The sequence below is a fragment of the Macrotis lagotis genome, chromosome X, assembly GCF_037893015.1.
Source record: "Macrotis lagotis isolate mMagLag1 chromosome X, bilby.v1.9.chrom.fasta, whole genome shotgun sequence".
In the NCBI taxonomy this organism is placed as follows: Eukaryota; Metazoa; Chordata; class Mammalia; order Peramelemorphia; family Peramelidae; genus Macrotis; species Macrotis lagotis.
In genome coordinates, this window is record NC_133666.1 from 218,194,297 (window position 1) to 218,199,610 (window position 5,314).

Consider the following 5,314-nt stretch of genomic DNA (forward strand, 5'->3'; position numbering starts at 1 on the left):
ATTGTGTGAAATACATCACCAGGAGCTCATGAGGTATAGAACTAGAAAAGATCATCGCAGGCCCCTCAGAGCTGCTCCTAGAGGCCTGAAGGGATGTAGTTGCAAATATTCTGGGGACTATCCCAAGTAGGAGTGAGATTTGAAATAGCTTTCTCAGTTAGTTTGAGTCTGAAAAACTGTTACTTGTTTAGAACTCATATTTCAATATTTTATATATTAATAATAATTTCTAACATTTATAATGCCTACTTTGTGCCAGGCCCTGAGTAAAGCACTTTACAGCACTTTATACAACATCTCTATGAGGTACTATTATTATCTCCATTTTATGGTTAAGGAATCTGAGGCAAATAGTACTTAAATAACTTGCCCCATGTCATACAGCTAATAAGTGTCTGAGGTCAGCTCTGAACTTGGATCATCTTGACTCCAGGCCCAGTGTTCTGCTTACTGCATCACCTAATTGCCATTATAATATAGGTAGAATATTATATAAATAGAATAGCTTTATAACATAGGTAGAATAGTATACAGAAACTTTGGGATGCTTAAAGCTATCCATATACAGTCTTTTTTTTTGCAAGGCAGTGGGGTTAAGTGACTGGCCCAAGGTCACGTAGCTAAGTAAGTATTGAGTGTCTGAGATTGGATTTGAACTCAAGACCTCCTAACTCCAGGATCAGTACTCTATCCACTGCACCACTGGCTGCCCCTCCATATGTAGTCTTGCATTGGCTGCTGCATGGGCTGTTGGGAAGTACAGTTGAACTTCATTATTTGCAGATTCCATATATGCAAATTTACCTACTCACTAAAATTTATTTGTAACTCCCAAATCAATGCTCATGGTACTTTTGCAGGAGACATGTGCAGAACAGTGAAAAATTTGAGTTGAACAAAGAAACTCTCTGTCTTCTTATTCAGCTCTCATCTTGTCAAAATGTATCCCTTTTTTGCAGTTTATTTAGGGTTATATTTTTACTTTTTGTGTTTTTGTTGATTTCACTATTTAAAATGACCCCGGTCATAGTGCTTAAGTGTTCTCTGATGTTCCCAAGCATAAGAAATTTCTTAAATTTTGCTCAGGTGTGAATTATACCACTGTTAGCTGTTATTTCAGTGTGAATGAATTAAACAATATGGTATATCCAGAGAAAGGAAGAGGAAATTCTTCAAATTATGTATGGGACCACTACAGAAAAGGCTCAAGTAAGTGTTGTGATTAAAGTCTGAATTTTTCCTCAAAGAATGATTCAGTATTTGCCAATTCATTATTTTGGTGGCTTTATAGAACTTACCACAAATATTGAAAATTAACTATATGGTTTTCCTAGACTGAAACAAAAAGGCTGGATGATTAGCACAGACCGGAGGGTGCTAGGCAATACTGACACACTTTGTAAAAAAGTGATATTTGGTACAGAGGAGTTCATTCAAGTAGAAAATATTTTTGCCCCAGACTGACTATAAATATTTGCAGCTGGAGCCTTTCTTCCCTCAAAGATCTACTTACAGAATGATCTACTCATACAGCATAACCCCATGGTATTTACCATTGGTACTCCTGGAACCTGGGATAAATAAATAAACAAACAAAGAAATAAGCAAATCAATCAATCAATCAATCCTGGTAGATTTATCTACTCTCTGTTGTCCCCCCCCCCCCCCCCACAATAGCATTGCTGACTTCAGGACTTTTTTCTTCTTTTAAGTCCTATTTACTTGCTTTTGAACATAGGTTTTTATCTCCAGATAAAGATAAGCTAATTTTTTTATTGATCATGTTTGTTAAGTAGGGTGTGGATAAGGGGTGTGTGTGTGAAATTTAGTGACTGAAATTTTATAGCCTATATTTATAGGACACAGAGGTCAATCTCTGTCTAATGCTTAGGGAAAGAAAACAAATTCCTAATCCAAGGGTTCTGAACTTTACTTACCTTCATTAATAATCAAAGATAATGTGAATCTATAGTATCATTGTCTCAGATATAAGGGGAAAAAACTGAGTTTATATTGAGGTCATTAGAGATATCAAGGGATTTCACATATTAAAAACATTTGAAAGCTTTCACATAATTTTCTCAAGCATGTTTCACACTACGAGCTATCAGTGGCAAGAGGACAGAAAACTTGGCCTTTAAATCAGGAAATCCTGGTTCATTTTCTGCCTCTGACACATACTGGTTGACAAGCAGGTCACAACTGCTCAGTAACCTAAAAACTCCCTAAATCAATAAGTTGTAGAACAATAACCAATTTTCATTATTGAAGAGGAACTTATCTCATCAGCAGTTCCTAATATAAATAAAATCACAGGGTCAGGGGGGAAAAAAATTTGTACTGCTCAGATTTGTCCAGATTCATTACAACAATAAATATAGGATCATATACTTAGTTCCATAAGGGCTTTTAAATCCAACCATTATACAGATGTGGAAACTGAGGCACACATCTTTACATTCCTCATTCAGAGATTCATTTTTTTTAATAAGGAGCTCAGTTCTTCTATGAAGTAACTTGCCTTTCTTCCCTAAAATCTTGATCTCTGCAGTTATTTCCATTTCAGCAAAAATCTATAAACATTCATAGTCAGATTACCCAACCTACTCCAAAATGTTTATTGTTACAAACTCTACAGGGTCAGGCCTATTTCTGTGTAGGGCAGATCCTAAAGGGGGGTGGGGTGGAGTAGGATGTTTCAAACAAATCCCATTCTTGTTGCTTTGCAGGTTCTTTATTCAGAGAGACCAAAGGAATGCTGAGGAGGTTTGGAGATATTTATTCCTTTTTGTATACCCCTGGCAGTGGGAGGCTACAGGGTCAAATCCATACATAAAAATATCAGCATAACCCAAGTTTTGGGGCCCAGTTCCCCAAGTTCCTAATCCACTTCTCCCTCTTGTCCAGTCTGCTCCTTGTCCATCATTGCCTGTTGTCTGTTCATTCTGCAAGTTCTTGTCTACATGGCCTGCCCCCAGCCTGGACATTTATAGGGGCCTAGAACAAAGCCAGCATCATGCCAAATCTAAGACTTACCTAAGTATCATCAAGAATAACCAATTTAGGGGCGCAGTGGATACAGCACCGGCCCTGGAGTGAGGAATACCTGGGTTCAAACCCGGTCTCAGACACTTAATAATTACCTGGCTGTGTGGTCTTGGGCAAGCCACTTAATCCCATTTGCCTTGCAAAAACCTAAAAAAAGAAGAACCAACTTATATAATGGTAACTGTCAAGCTGGACCACTGTGATTAAGAGAAATTCATATTTCAAAAATTTGGAATATTCTTTACCCTGCATTCTGCTAATTACTTCAACTGAAATAAATATCTTGTAAGCACCAACTAATATGGTAGGTCCAGGACAGTTCTAAAGATTCAATAATTGGGGCAGCTAGCTGGCACAGTGGATAAAGCACCAGCCCTGGAGTCAGGAGTACCTGGATTCAAATCCAGTCTCAGACACTTAATAATTACCTAGCTATGCCTGGGGCAAGCCACTTGACCCCATTTGCCTTGCAAAAAACCTTAAAAAAAAGATTCAACAATCCAGGATCCTAGTGTGCTGATGGAGCTCACAATCTAATATGGAATATATACACAAATTATTAATAGTGTTTTCTCTTCCAACTGACTTCCCCCATGATATTTAACAGCATTTCAAGTTTCTTTCTGTTCAGGCCATTAGTACTGAGGAATTAGTCAAATTAAAAGATATTTACATATTTGTTTAGTGACATGATATAGCAGACTTTTTCAAAAAGATAAGGAAGGAAAGCAAAGCAGTGGTTCCTTTGACTGACCTCAAATCTGTTGCACTGGGAATGTTATATGTGACATCATCAATCTCTTGAAGTCCTATCTCTGAACTCTTAAAAATATATTCACCATAGACAGAGGTGACCCAAGAGAGTACTTTTCTTTTTCAGTACCAGATAAAGAGTTATACTTCACATCACTGGCTGGAGAGAAATTTAGCACACTATTAATTTTTGGTAAGTTAACAGGGGAATGTAGATGTATGAATGGATATTAAATGATTGTTATTAGCATTTGACATATTTCTACCTATCATTATGCTTCATTAGTTTCAAGGTTATAGAGATGAAAACCAACGATTCTATCAACAGACAAAATCGATGAGATACCTAGGAATGCAAATAAGAGTATATTAATGTTAACTTATAAAAAAAAACACAGGAGTATAATATAACAATTGAGATAAAGAACAAAGTAAAGTTTATTTTGTGTTTTGTGGTTTTTTTTACAAGCTTGTTTTACTCATTGAGTGTATCTTTGAAGTGTAACAATTTATTTCCAGGGAACAGTCCAAAAACAACAGCCATCTGTCCAGAGCCTCACTAAGAAAAACTCCTCTAAATTTAAGAAGAATTTTAAAGTCTTTTCCATGTTATTCTTGGTATGATTTCTAATAAACCAAACAATTTTCTTGAGTCAATATTTCAACAATTTGGGGGTAAGTTCTAGAATATTTGCAAAATTGCTATTTATAGTCAAAGTAAGCTGAATATTAAAGATGTTGACCTACAAATGTGACCTCAAATTATTCTGATTTAACCTTGATGATGCTTCATTTACATCAATCATCATTATTAAAGATATTTATTGAGCAATTGTCAGAAAATGCCATCATGAGAAGTCCTACAAATGAGCTTAGGTTGTTTCATTTATGCTTTCAAGGAGCATATGTACATAAGACAAGACAAATTTAACTTAGTGAAAAAACAAATGAATAAGCATTAGAGAAATTCTTTCAAGTATTCACAATATGTGTAAATGAGAATATTAAAGGTTTCTTGTTCAGACAAGATTGTTTCAAAACTATACCAGTGAACTAATTCTATTCAACAAGAGATTATTAAGCACCTGGCACTGTCCTAGAAAGCAATGGGAGATATAGACTTTTAAAAGTCTCTTCCTAGGGTGACTAGGCGGCACAATGGATAGGACTTGAGTTCAAATTTGACCTCAGACACTTAATAATTACCTAGCTTTGTGACCTTGGGCAGGCCACTTAACCTCACTGCCTTGCAAAAAACAAAGAAAAAGTCTTTACCCATCTTATGACAAAAACTCTGCTTCAAGCAAACTCTGATTGTAAAAATAACAAGGAAGAGAAAGAGGAGATAAGATATCAATTTTACCAGAGAATGTTTCTGACTCCATTGAGGAGGAATATAAATATTATAGACAAAAATTCACAATTCTATCAACAGACAAAATCAATGAGATACCCAGAAATGCAAATAAGAGTATCCTAATGTTAATTTATTTTAAAAAACAACAACACTGGA